Source organism: Rhea pennata, chromosome 7, assembly GCF_028389875.1.
Source record: "Rhea pennata isolate bPtePen1 chromosome 7, bPtePen1.pri, whole genome shotgun sequence".
Lineage (NCBI taxonomy): Eukaryota > Metazoa > Chordata > Aves > Rheiformes > Rheidae > Rhea > Rhea pennata.
The window spans coordinates 19805949-19821201 of NC_084669.1; positions in this window are offsets into that span (position 1 = coordinate 19805949).

The window sequence follows — 15253 nt, forward strand, 5'->3', positions numbered from 1 at the left end:
TGCCATCTGGTGTGGCCTTCACTCCCCCTCCCTGGCCTGGAGCACCAGGCATGGTGGCCAGCAGATCCGTGAGGCTGTCGGCCAGGCAGTGCTGGGCTAGCATAGCTGGGCAGGGGGTTGTGCTGTGCTGCAAATGCACGAGGCAGGCTTCCAGCTGTGGGAGAGCATGAGGGGGGAGGCAGTTATGTGAGCCCTGTGCTCAATATTCAAACTTACTCAGGCTTTAAGATATCACAAGTTTGGCACCTAAACAGTGAGGTGTCTCTGAACACTTGTTATTCGGAAGAAAAATAGAAGGATACATTTTCTGGATGGGTTGCATAATACAGTGTTGCCAGCTACCAAGTCTTCTAATGCTGAGGTTTTAAAATCTCAGCTGCCAGGATTAGAATAACACCGAGAATAGCAGTGTACATTTCTTAGCTTAGTTTCCTAAGGAAACCAGGCTTATGGGATCAGGATGCCTATTCATCAATCTTTCAGCCCCTCCCTAATGAATTTCAAACCTCTTAGCAGACTGGAGAGGAGGATTGAAATCTCAATTAAGTTTGTATTAGCATGTGACACTGAGCAAGTAGGGGAAGGAGAGGGATCTTATCAAAGGCCTCCCAAATGCAGGATGATGCTAGTCTGGGTGCTCCAGACCAGCAGCTGTAAGGAACCAGCCATCATCATTGCTGCTTGCAGAGCAGTTTTAGCTTAGCTGCAGATCTTCACAGTTGCACAAATAACCTTGACAACATGAAGCCTTTCAGCCCCCAGTTTCCAAATACTAGTGGGACATATGCTCTGGGTGATGACATTTTAAATGCCTAGGTCTTTGAATGCTCCGCATGTAGCTAAACATTTCAGCATGCCTAAGTTTTCCCACCCCAACACCCCTGAGAGAAGAGCAAGCTATGGTACTCCTGCAACTCAGCACCACTGCACTAGTGTTTCAGCATCCTTGTTGTATTTGTCCTCACGCACACACACTTCTGAGCCTGGGCAGTGCTATTGACCATTATCCTGCTGATGAACCATGAGATTAAGTGACTTACTCAAAGTCAAAGAAGTCTGAGGCAGAAAAAGATTTAACTGCACCTCAGCCATGTCCTAGCCTCCCATACAAAAGCATGTAAGACACCCTGAGAACCACTGGGAAAGTGAACTGTGGATAGGATTACACAAAACCTGAATATAGAAAACCCTTCGAGACTAGTGTTGTAGGATCTCGAGAATAAAAGCTGCCTTTCACTTTGTTTCTGTAGCACACTGAGTAGTGGATGCTTGATCTCAAATGGGATCCCTCAGCGTTAGTATAACATCACCAATAATAATAATTATTAAATGCATAGCAAATGACAGTGAATGTTCCCAGGGGATTACCATAATATCTGTTATTGTTTGATTGAGTTCACAGATAACGTATTAGGAGTATAGCTTTACCTCTTGCTGTTTTTTTTTTTTTTTTTTTTTAAGGCCCTATGCTATCACCTAAAAGTTAGTGAAATATATTGACACTCACATTCCTTTGACATTTCTTTAACTGAAAAGAGGAAATGATGATCAGCTCCACCATTTCACACACTCTAATTGAATTTTATTTAGGGATCCCATAGAGAGAAATTTTGTGGGCTATTTCTTTTTACCTAAAAAAACCCACCCACTTTCTCTAACAGCTGATTCTTTAGCCCATTAAGGTGGTCCTTTTATTTTTAATAAAATACCTGTGTTTCTATTTTATAAGGTGATTAAGAATCCCAGGCATAAAGGTTGTCTTTGCATTTCACAGCACAGAAGGTGATTGGTCATTTCCAAGCAGAGTTTATTCCTCTCTGTGTTGGCAGGCTCTCAAGTTTCACAATTTCAAGGACACAGCTCTCATATGAAAGCCTGCGTTATGATCTGAGGAGGAGAAGGGAATGCAGAGAATTACCCTATTGCCGAGTTCAGAAAAAGGATTTTCTTTCCTGCTTCGCTTTGTCCTTTTCAGTCAGAAGGAATGGTCACAGCTGAGGAGACCCGGGCACAGGAGCCACATGCTGTGGTGAGAGAGCCGAGCCTGGCAACGTGAGCCAAATTTGTGCCATACCTTCAGCCAAGACACCGTCTGCTGCTGCTCCTTCCTTCCTCCCGCATCACCCAGTTCCCAGGAAGCCCCAGGTCAAGGCAGTCCCTCTGCAGACACTGCAGCAGTGCAAGCAGCTTGGCTGTGGTTGGGGTATTGAAACAGGAGTCAGCTGAGAAAAGTTCAGGGCTCAGCTCTGCCGTAGGCCTGAAATGACCAAAGGGTGGTGCTTACAAACATCATGCAAGTCCTGGGTGAGAAAGGACATATGGGCAGGCAGGTCGCACCTTCTCCAAGCCTGATAGTCAGCATGGGACCTGGCTTTGCCATGAGCAGCTTGTGCATGAATAATTTCTTTCCCTAGTAAACGGTTTTCTAGACAATAGAAATGCAGCAAGCTGAGCTGGATTCATGGGAATGCTTGCTGCAATGTCACACAGGGAAGGGTCAGTTAAACTGGAAAAGAGGTGTTGGTCAGGGGGAAATGGTAAAAGCACCACAATGAAGGGAGGCAGGCTAAAAGAGACAGATCTGGGTTGCTATATGGCTCTGGGAAGCCATAGGACTTTTCTCATGAGTCTAGGCTACTACCCCCGTGATCTGTTTATACAGGCTGCATCTAACCTCTTCTAAAGGACCTGTCACTGAAATAACCTCTTTCTGTCTCTCTTCTCATCCTGGTTAACAGCAGGCATGGTATTTATCAACTAGCAATGCAAGAAAGTCGATTAACTGGTCTCAGGGGGTTAATATAGCTACAGGCTCACTTAAAAGCTAACTACCATGTTGACATACAAGACACTCCAATAACTCATGCAGTTATAGCTCACTTTTTGTGCCTCAAGATGAAAATCCCTCCCGTAGATGCAAGTTATTAGTTGTTTGTATTAATATTTTCTAATATGGCCAGTGATAATATCTGGGAGGCTGGGCCTCATGGTAAAAAGTGACTCCACTGACTTCCAGGATGTGGAGTATTCTTCACCACAGACAGATTTCCGTCCGTGCCTATGGAACAGGCAAAAGCCTGTAGACAAGGGCAAAAGTTATTTAAATAATGGAGCATTGGTTTTCAAACGATTCCTTTGAAATGCTAATGCATCGATTAGTCAGGAAACCAAAGCATCAGTCCATCCCCATTGCACTTGCCTGTGTACTGGAGAGTGAAAGAAAAAACATTTCCTCTATTAGGTTCATGGCAGCTCAGGTGCACATAGCTGGGCTGGATCTCTTCTCAGCTGATAGCAAGCCATGGTGCTTCAAATCACTGGGAGTGTTGCAGAACCCTCTCCACCCCCTTCCCCCCCCCCCATTTTAAGCTGAAAAGTGGAAGTGCTTGTCTAAACGTTTTAATGACACTACATTTAGTTTCTTTGGGAACCTATTATTTGAATTAGACTAAGGTTCAAGAATAGCTGCTATCCCTTCAAAGTTGTCTCCACTCTATTTTTTCTAACCAATTTTACTGTTCATTAAAACTAATTTGCACAGTTCTGACAATTGCATCTCCAAAGTATATGTCCACATCTGTTCTGAGAGCAGGAGCAAGGCATTTCTGGAAAACCTAGAAGCCCTCCACTCACCCCAGGGCTTACAACTCTGCTACCTCAAGCCCTACTGCCCTAGGGCAGTCTGCACAGACGGGCTGTCCTGGCACAAAAGATATTAAAGCCAAAATCTGCCCACAGTTTAGCTGTTTCCAGACTCATGACCCCAGATCCAGACACAAGCCTCACTTCTGCAGCTGAACTTCCACCAGGCTCCCAGTCCCTAGTTTGGCAACTGCAGCTGTAGTTCATTCAAAGTTTGTCAAAACCCATACAATTCCACAAACCCCACAGTTTCAACAAACCAGCATTTTTCGACAAAAACCTGTTCTGCTGGAAATTTCCCAACACAGATCTACAGAGAGCCATTATTTCTGAAGCACTTCTGTAAATATTTATTGCAAGGTTTTTCTTAATGACAACAGCCACAGACTCTGGCTGGAGCTTAATTTGGCAATTTGCAAATCTTCTCACTCCGTTCTATGTTTTGGACAGTGAGAGGAAGGGAAAATTTTTCTGTGTCTTTCAACACCACTGCTGTGGTTTGGCTGCAGGATATGCTACAAAATATTTCCTGGAGATGTCCCCACCTGATGGCAAGACTGTAGTTTTGGTAGTCAGGGCATTGCTCATCCATAGTAGCAAAGATATTTCACACGTGTTTAGCATCTTTCTCTTATAAATCTACACTGTAAAACAAGGTTATCCAGTGCCTGCAGGGTTCATGAGATCCCAGCAGAGTGGGACAGTGGGAGGTGATAGGCAGGGAAGAGGGGTCAGGGAACAAATCTCCTTGTTGGGTTTCCACTGGGAATGGAGGTACGTTTCTGGTTTGACTGACTCCTGAGGGGGTTCTGCCCTTTCTCCTGCCAGTGGAGCTGGCTTGGATGCAGCAGGTGCCCCATAGCTGCTCGGGCTGTCCCCTTGCTGTTGGGGAAGGTGGTGTAGGCCAGGCTTCACTTACCAGAAACATGCACTGGAACAGCTTTGCTGATTAGTATTTCTCTAATACTCCCAGTGCAGTCTCAGTCAGGCAGCCAGCAGCATATAGCCAGCATGGATATGGTTTCACTTTTTTTTTTCCACTTGCTTTTTAGGCCAGTGTAAGTCCGTTGTTTTTCACATCATCCCTGATCTACAGCTGCATTACTGGGAGGACAGCTCAGCCAGCAGAATTGGCTAGGGATATCGTGACCTGCCATTTTTGCTGGCCAGGCTGCCTTCCCTTGCCCCTGGGATCTTTCCCTACAGTTATTCTCCATGCTGGAATGTGCTTTTTGCTCTTTGTGATCTTTATATTCAAATCTCCTCTCCCTTAAGTTTGAATTATCCTGACCTGGGTTTCTGAGCTGTCCTCTTGGTACCAATCACACCCTTAGGATTGGTCTTCTCTCTAAATATAATTCCTGCTGAATTCTCACCTGTAAGTTACTCACTCATTTGGCTGTATGTTTCTGGGTTCCACCACTGAGCTCCCACAAAAGGCATTTGATCAGTCCCTTTGCTCTGCAGGAGATCATCCACTGCACATAAAGGCCTCTGGTGCATTTGGTTTCTTCCTACTGCCAAACAACACTGTGAGCAGACTGGTGTGGCAGGAAAAAAAAAAAGCAGGATTTTTATAATCCTGCTGCTCTTTGAGTCTAATGCTTTAGGGAGTGTAATACCCAAGTGAAAGCATAAGTGGCCTGAGAAGCCTAGAGCAAGACCGAGATGTGGGAGAAATGTCAGACTGCCCTGAGAGTGTAAAGGAATTCCCAGGCACCAGAGGCCTGACCACAGCTCTTCTCTTCCCCCAGGCAGCATGCCCAAGATCTGTTCCCATTGCTTTTGCCTACCTACACGATGTCCTTCACCTGTATGGGATCACCCTCCACACAGAGGGACAGGTCATTTGTGGGGCTAAGCACATGTGACTGCTCAGAAGATGCTGATTTGATTTATGCTATTTCTCAGCCTCCAGCAAGCAAATTCTGCAGCAGTAAGGTTGCCTTTCACTGTGCAAATCACACGCAATGTACTTTTATGCTGGAGCAGAAAGCTCTTGTGTATGCAAGAAGCCCCCATAGCCTTTTATGCATGATCCAGTTATGACATGTCCTTGCACTACTGCATAGAAGAGGCAGGGCAGATGGGGGTGGGGGGAAGAAGCCTCATCCCTGCAGAGGGTCCCCGTGCAAGTGCTAAATCTGTTGCTGATATGTGCCATCCTGAGAGCCGGGGTTGCTCTGCAGAGGGGGATGAAGCACTACAATTCAGGACTTGTACTTAAAACTCACTTCAGACCTCCTTAATAAGTCTTCACATTTAACATAAACAACCAAGTGAATCTAAGCAACGTGTTTATCTGCTTAGAGAAGCAAATAGAGAAAGCAACATTTTTCTTCAAGTTCCTCTAGTTTTCCATTTTTTGTTCCTTATAGTCTCTATAACACTGTTTGAATTACAGCCCAGAACACACACTCCCTCTAAAACTAGTTTAGAGGTAGTAGAAACCACACAGAGCAGAATTGCATAACCTTCTTTCCTCCTTAAATCATTTCATATTTCACAGGTCCTACAAAATGCTTTGCAGTTCAGGAGAACAGTCGCTCTGGGACACCACACATCCCATTTTAAATAATAGCTGAAGTGTTGCCTGGAGGAATATTAGTAACATTTGCCAGCTTTAAAAGGTTCATAAAAGAATTTCACAAAGCAGCCATTTCAGTATCATTTATGCGTTGTTACGTTTCAATATCTAAGTTTACGTTACTTCTTAAATAAGAAAATACCGAGCTCCAGACTTTCTAATTCTCTCTCTAGGAAAGAGCTCCAAGTGAGACACTTGTGGTGTTTCTGGCACTTTCATTTGGATCAAGCTCTTTGGTCCCACACACTCATTAGCTTTCTCCAAACAGCATCATCACAAGCAACTGCCTTGCTCACAGCATGCAGGCTGCAAGGTGAGGTGTGTGGAGGGCTTTATAAGCAGATACTGTGAGATGGTACAGGCTCCTGAGATTTATTCGTGGCTCGCAAAGTAAGGTTACCTACCTTTAACAAACTGCAGAAAGAGCTCAGTCAATCTGAGGTGGGTACCAGCTTTGGCACCAGGGACCCAGGACTGAAGGGTGTATTTCCTCGTGACTGTTTCCTCTGCCCTCTCCCTATGTGCTTGACTGACACTGGCCACATACCTCTAGCTCTGGTAGCCTTAATGCAGCCATGGCATGAAGGTGAAACCTGGGGAACCACCCTGAATATTATTCTCCTTCAGTAATCAGCACTGAGAGGGAAAGGAGGACTCTGCCAGGAGCATGCTGGCCTTGCTGTGGTCCTTGCCTTTGGTTAGGCTGTTGGCCTTTGATTGCTCTGCTCACTCATCTGGGCAGGCAGAACAGATTGCAGCGCTGACTCGCAGCAGCCTGCTCTCCTGCTTGTGCTTTCAGTTGTGCTGATGGGCAGGACAGATGGGGAGTGAAATAGAAAGGCACCAGCTGGTCTTACTGATACACAGCTGGAACTGTGGCTCTGGCAGGTGGAAACATTACGGCTCTGCTTATAGCAGGAGTGGATGTAATACAGCAAGGAAAGCCCAGATGACAATGCTGATCTCTTCTGCACCTCATTCCCAGGTACATTGCAGTGCAGAAAACAAGGGTATTCAGTGCTTTGGCAAAATTAAGGTTAGCGCTGAACACCCATGCAAAACACAATTTTAAATTAATTCTGGAGGTGGCACCCTGGGCTCCTACCTTTCTCTCTGCCTGTCCAAGGTGTCCTTGCATTGTTTCATCCAGGGCCTGATGCACTGAGTGCTCTCCAGGCTAGAGGGTGCTACAGACTTACCTCTTCTCAGATTGAAGAGGAATTTGAACACAGGGGTCTTAACTCTCTCTTTACTCCCTTTCTTTACTCCTTCAAGGAAGATGCCTTCTTTAAAAGGAAAGCAAACATAGCTTGATTTCTGGAGTGTGAAATTCTTAGTGTGAAGTGTTCTCCAAGCATGCTTTGCATCTTTTGGAATTCAAGACCTGAATGCCTAGTTCTTGGATCCCTCTCAGTGACAGAGAAGTGCCCAGTGGATCCAAAAGTAAGAATTCAGACTTTTTTCAGAAGCAGAACTCCTGGCATTGCCTAGAATATGAAGGCAAAGAGAGAAACACCTATATGGTTCACACAGCTGCTGAACTGAGGGGTGGTTTTCTGGGTTGCAAAACTGGAATTAGGCATCTCAGATTATGTTTTGTGATCAAAGGGATTTGGTGGCAATTCTGGGAAAATTATCTCATTCAGCTCACAGAGCAGCTCCATGCAGATCAGTAGCCACAAACTGAAAGCTCTGTGTGCTGCAATGCTACGTGGGAGTGAGAGCTCGTGAAGACAACATTATCTCCCAAGCCTTTATCTTGATATCTGGGGCTAGTTCCACGTGGGTACCTCACACAAGCACCGAAGAGCTCTGGTTTACCCTGGGCAAGCAGTGGAAGAAGTTCAACACATTCATTTTGCCTTTACTAAAGAATGCAGTCATTTTGACAGTCAGTAAAATGAATATGCCCATGCCTCAGGCCAGCACTTCCAGTTCCTAGTCTTAATATACACTTATCTCTTTGGAGACTTAAACTAAGGCATCAGTATAACCACCAGAGCAGTGGTACAAGTACATGCTGTTCTGCTGCCTAGGGTCAGTAAACTTCAGTGAAGAGGCAGGGCAGAAGGTCATGGGCTGTAACATCTTAAACCACTTCAGTAAGCTTCTCCAGAGTTCATTTGTCAGAGCCTGAGGTCTTTCACTGAATCTAACCTTTCCTGACAAGAAGACATGCATGCTGCATGGAAACACTAGAGGCATTTAAAAAATGTGTGAGTATAATTTGTGGTATAGGGACTGCAGTGGTTTTCCTGTACATAAAATTCAGTGGGATCTTCCACATGCTCCCAAAGCCCAGGATGTTTGCATCCTGCATTGGAGCTACAGGAGCTTTGAATGTTATCCAAAATAAGTTACTGTGAATGCATGACAGTGCTAAATCTAGCAGTCCTCAAAACAGTGAGAAAAGGAGTGAAAATGTGCATAAAAGAGCTGGAAAGAAAGGAGAGAGATGGGCATTATTAATTGCTTGGAAGCATCACTTAATAAGCAAATAAGTTAAAAGGAACTTAGCAATATAAATGCAACAAAGTCAGAACAACTAGAAATGGCAAACATGATAGGTGACAGCAGTGGAGTTTAGTGGACAGAGGGAAAGTGTGTGCTTTGGCTCTGGCACTGACTGTGTGTGAGATCTTGGCAGAAGCTGTGCCTTGATTTCCTGTACCGAGAGATGGAGAATAATATTTCCTTATCTCACAGTACTGTTGTAAGACTTAATTAATTTATGTTCATTAATCACTATGAGAGCTCAGGTAGTAGTATCCATTTACTTTGGAACTGCAAATGATATAATAATTTTTCCTCTTTGATAAAGCACAGCACAAGATAAATATTTTGCCAAGTGAGAACCTTAATTAAGTATGATTTTGAAGAGAAAATAGCCTCAGCAGCCTAATATTGAAAGAGGGTATTAGCTAACCACACAAGGACTTCGTGTCCTGAGCCAGATCTCTGACTTGCGAACTTACGGCCTGGAGGCAACATGACTTTCTATCAAGTCTTCTACACATTGCAATAAAATACTAATGAATGTAATCCTAGGGAAGAATCCAAAGATTGCAATAGACCTGAAGGAGAAGGAAGTGGGTAGCTGAGTTCTCTCTGTTTAGGAACTGTTTACTTGACAAATATTTAGCAAGCTTGGAGGTATTTTTGAGAAAAAATGGCATGGGTTCATGTTGAATGTTTTGCTACTGATTAAATCTGAGCCTGGATAAACTGTGCGGTGACGAAGAAACCTGAGACTGTAATGAGGAAACATTTGGGTAGGATGTGAGAGATTGAAAGCACAGATATCACCATCCCCAGGAGAAATACCTTATTCTAAGTATTGGAAATTAGTTTGGGAATATTGGATTCCATTCAAGGAATATGTCCCATTACGTATAATATCTCCTAATCTTTACCCTAGAAATTGCCTTGAAAAGCCAAATATTGTTTTCCTTAATGATTGCAATACATGTGTGAAACAAGATGCCAATTTCTTGTCCGGACTTTCATTAGCCTGTCCACTGTAAAATATTACAGTGGCTCCAATTAAAATAGATTAACATCCCTGTACACATCTCCAGATTGAGGGTGGCTTTGAGCATTTTATAGGCACAGGATATCTGAGACCGTCAACTTTGGTTGTGCAGCCCAGCCTTATCCTTCAATATTCATTTATTTACCCAGCTATCCTTGTTTGTGCAGTGTTCCTATTAACTTTCCTGAGACAATGTATTCATGCAAGTCCTTAAATTATGATTGAATCATCTTGCTTGGCATGTGACTTTCAATATAAATGCCAAAAGTTTTGAAAACTGGAAACCTAGAAGTCAGTTCCCCAGCTCCTGACTTGGACCCTTAATACAGCAGCACTGGATGCATAATACTTCCAGACATCATGCTACTAATATAATAGGTCCACCTAGTCATCAGAAGCTAACTTAGCTTTGAAAATTTTGGCTTAAGTAGAATGAAAAAAGAACAAATAACATGTTGCAATACATTTATATCCAGTGTAGAAGTCTACCATACCTTGAGTAATTTCCATTTGATATGAATATACATTTTATTGCAATGGACTTAAGCCATGTTGTATATCCCTGCTCAGCAATATTGACACCCAAATGTCAGGGCTGCATGAAATGGCTAAATCCCATGAAAATACAAATCAAATTTGTGGTCAACCAAAGCCCGAGTTTCATACGTACACAGAAATAATTGGCCTTTGGAGTTTTTGGAATATTTCCTAGTTGAGTCTTACTCTGTCTTTATAGCTCTAGTGGTTGTTGCAATTATTCTTGAAAATATTGTTCTTCAAAAGAAAAAAGTTACGCTATTATCATAAATGCTCTATCTGTAACAGGTAGAGCTACAATGGGTACAATTTCAGCAAGTCAGGCTCTGCCAAGGCAAAACCCTATTTCACATTAAATAACTGCATAGCCTGCATTGCCTCCACAGGGCTGGAGCAGGGGTGTTAGCTGTTAGGAAAACTCACCCCTTTTACAGGAGCTGAAAAACCCATAAGGAGAAAACATTAAATGGCCAGAGCTATTTCTAATGTTACCCTAACCACAGAAAAGGGATGAATGTTCCAGGTTAGAACAGAGACATAGCTGGGAAAGTTACGGGTTCAGTGGGTAGTTTTCTGGACTCAGGCCCTTGCTGTTTATGCTCAGATACCTCTCTCCTCATCACATCTGACATTTCAAGTCTGCAATTGCAGATTACATTGTAGGGTGGGAACTGTGCTATAGTTAAAGTAGAGACATATTCATTCCTTTTGCATTTTTTTTTCAAAATGCTGTAAAAGTCTCCAGACTTGTACAGATAGTCTGGGTAATAGCTATGCCTGCTGGAAAGCAAGATTTGATTTCTGAACTGGAGGTCTTTTGGTTAATGTTCCAGTGAGATATGCACCTAGCCTCTTCAAACTGAGGTGATGTCAAAATGTTTTGGTTTATATAACACTTTCCTGTTTATTCATCTTAGTTCCTCATCTGGAGAGGCTGTAATGCAGAAGTTACTCAGGGAAAAGCCTGAAATCTAAAAATAGATCATTCCCCAAAAGAGAATGAGAAGTGTTCAGCAGATCCGAGCTCTCTGAGAGGTACAGCATTTGCAGACAGTTGGTGGTAAGAGTAAGGAGTTGGATGCAGATTTTGTGCCATGACTACTGACCCTGAATTTTTCCCTCTGTTCCTTACTAAAAGTGTGTGCTCTGAATATTTAATTGCTAACTGCTTTCCTTGGGGGTATCCTTGGAGTAGTTTGCCTCTAAAGTAAAGCTTTAATTGCTTGTGTTAAGTGCTGTAAAATTAATCTGTGTATTTCAGAAATATTTTCAAGAGGGGGTAAAGAGAGTGGGGAAGAGTTAAATGGTTTTAGCACATTTAAAACTATTTCAGGAGTACAGGGATGAAATGAGAGACTGGTAAACATAGCTTGGGGGTGATGGACTCATTCCCAGAGCTGTAAAAACTCCTTTTTCGATTCATAGGCCAAAAAGCAGAAATTTGTTTGTTTTATTGTATGCTGTTTAAAATAGTCCCTGAGCTGAAATTTATTTCAATATCTTATTTCCCCTCCTTTTCAAACACATTTAAATGCAAGTGGAATAAAAACAAAATATAGTGGTCTCAAAAAAACCAGTAATTTTGTCTGGAAAAAGAAAGTTAACAGGTAGATTTTGAGTCTTTTCCATTTTTATTTTTGCTCGATTTGGTAGCTGTTTTTATTATATTAAATGGCAGCATTAGTGTGACTAACTAAAGAGACAGTAACTTTCCTGGTGACCCTACAGCTCAACATTACTTCCAGCAACATTGTTATTCCTCCTTCCTGGGGAGGTTTGATCAAGAGGTTCCTCAGACTTCTCTTAGCTAGAAGCCAATTTTAATAATCAGACTTCTCTAAAGGCACATGGCTGGGGAAATTCTCTTTAAGCTAGTAGGGCCTGGGGCAGACCTGGGAGTGGAAGCTTGGGAAAACATGATGAAGCACTTGCAGGGATAGAGCAATCCTCCAGACACAGTGAGGCTTCTTGATCAAAACGCGCTGAAATTCTCCTGTCTGTGTAGATTGTGTCAAAGTGATTATAATAAGCTAGAATAAGGCTTGTGGTACAGCTCTGTGGCCAGTGTGTGAATGTTTTCAAGACAGAGTCTTTCTTTACTGGCTAGCTCATGAGCAGGCAACTTTTACGGTCACTTATCTTCACTAAGCATCCAGATAAGACTGATCATCTTTGCCCTTTCTATGCTAGAAGAACTATTCAGGCAAAACTTCCCAACAGCAAACCTCCAGCTGATACTGCTGGAGTCTGGTGATGACTGGAGAACTAGAGTTAGGACAATGAGAGTTAAGCTTTGTGTTAATAACATTCTGAGCTACATCCAGCCTCTGTTCTCCTTCCTCCCAACATGATCCCCTCAGCCCTCAAAATCTGTTGATTTGTGTGTGGTGTGTGTGTGTGTGTGGGGGGGGGGGAGGGTAATTTAAAAGCTTGGTTTGTGCTAATGTTTTCCAGCTCTGTTTTTCTCAAAATGGGAAGTATCCTGCCCAGGATGTGGTTCATCGATAGCAGGTGCAAGAGATTCAGCTGATGTGAGCACAGAGAACATAGCCTTCTAACTAGCTGCATTGCAGCAAGAAAGAACTCCACACCTACTGCAGCTGAAATCTCCCAGGAGCAGTCCAGGCCAGTGCTTAGTACCAAGAGGGTGCTGAGCGCCCTGGACTCCCACAGGCTATACTGAGCTTCCAGTACCTCCCAAGAAGGGGCCCTGAAACGGTGCTGCAGCCCTGAAAGGTGACACATTCTGCTTGTGCTCCCCTCTAGTTAGGAAAGTGATAAACATTGCAGAGATTAACCTTATAACCTCAGCTAATTCACATTAAATTAGTAAAGTTGAGTAGAATCTAGAAACAATTAGCATTTGTGGCTTTCTGGGCCTTTAAGTTCACTTCTCTGCAAAGCTGAAGAAATCATTGAAAAGGCATTAAGTCTACTGAATTCCAAGCTTTTATATTATTACAAGCTTTACTGAGTGTCTGCACCAGCAGGTGCATGAACTGGGAGGTCCATGGCAATGTGCATTTTATTACTTCCAAACAGACCAGTTTTTCTGATTCTTACAAGTTCTGGAGCTATAACTTAATATTTGGTTATTACGATTACAAGAGCAGAGATGCCTTAGTTCTGAGCCTATAACTACTATCAAAAAGGCTGTGTAATTGGTATTTGATATGTGAAGGCAGGCTGGAAAAGCTGTATATGTGGAAAAATACCAGTGTAGAGAATAAAGAGGTTCAAAAAAATTCTAAGATAGATATTTTAACTACTTTTTGTCTCAGAAAGACTACATCCTATTGCCTTAATTAGGTTAACTAGGGCTATGATCCCATCAGATCCTACACACTAGATGGGTCCAGCCAACAGTAGCCCTGAGATAAGGGAGCTCGAAACAGCATTGCAGGAGAAGGGGGCTGTCATTCAGCCAAGAGCGCTCTTCTTCCACTTCAGCTCAGAAGTGGTATCCCCCTAGATCATGAGGTATTTGCTTTATGATCCTGCCTGCTGTTTCTACATGTTTTCAGTTACACACTATGATTTATCTCTGGCAGGAAATGTACATGAGGTGATGGCTATAATCAGTCAAGCAGGGCCTTAGAGAGGGAAGTCAAAGTTTGGTAGCTTCATGAAAAAAAGATGACTCAGTTGGGTTGCTTTTAAACTGTGTGTACACAGCCCTGCTCAACTATTCCTGGTTTCTATTTAAATGTTCCAAGAGTAGTGGAAGTCCATTTACAGGAAATCAAGTAACAGACAATAGGGACCTACCTCAGCAGGAAAAAGCATGGGCTTTTATAAGGAACTAATTCTTCCAAGCAAGAATGAGTGCCAGCAGTGAGACTCCTTTTCTCTTCCTGAAAGGCTGCTGAACAGGACACACATTATGCTTTGTCAAAATACTTACATATGGGCTCATCAATGGTCAAACTTACTTATTGCTCCCTTCTGGCTCTCAACAACAGTAATACCACCAACTTTCACCTTGCTATGAAAGCTTTCATCTTGGAAGATAAGAAAGCCCTTTGATACACTTAACTTGGAAAAAAAAATACAGCTCTATGGGACAGAATGTGGCAACAGGCTGACTGTTGTGACACAGCCACTAGCCCCAAAACTATTTTTTTCCCAGAAAGGCTGGAGTTTGAAATAACTCTAGCTGGAACTTGCTGATATTTTCACAGTAAGATATATTGCCTTGTTAACTGTGCTGCAGCCTTGTGAATCAAAGCTTTAGTTATTACCATGCAGAGCAAAAACCAGACATAGAAGCTATACTACATGACAATCTTAACCAACTGGTTAAAAAAATAGTAATGTCTAAAAGGCATTAACTTCAGATCACTGCTGAAGGCCCTGAGCCTTTGCAACTATAACTGGAAACTGAAACAGCCTCCAAGAGAGGCATTGGCACACAGGGAAACCTAGTCCAGAGACTATTTGCTTTTAGGGATACTCTGTCAAAGAATGAGATTTGAGGAAGACATTTCTTTACTAATCTCTGCTCAATCAACCTTTACATCTCTTTTTCAAAAGGAGAAGGTCCTCACAAAGAAAGCTACAATTCTTCTAAGAGATTGTAAGAGAAAGAAATTGATTCCCATTTTCCTACCTTATCTCTTCAAGGCTGGTAAAAGTGAAGCATTTTAGATGACAGACTTGCTGATACTTTCATGACTTCTGTGACCTTTTAGTGCTCCTAACAGGCTATTTTGTGCACACTCTTGTACTTCATCAACCCTTCCATAAAAGTACTCCAACACTCACTTGCTCTTCTGAGTCCCCCTATACCAGCTTGCCTACATGCAGGCTTTTATAGCCTGTGGTCTGTTTATGAGGTTAGCCTTATAGTCAGCCTAATTAGCTGCTGTGATAAGGATGATTAGGTAATTAGGATAGCCTTTCCAAACATCTCTTCTGAAGAGCTCTGTCAGCCACAGTGTAGTCACTTACACTTG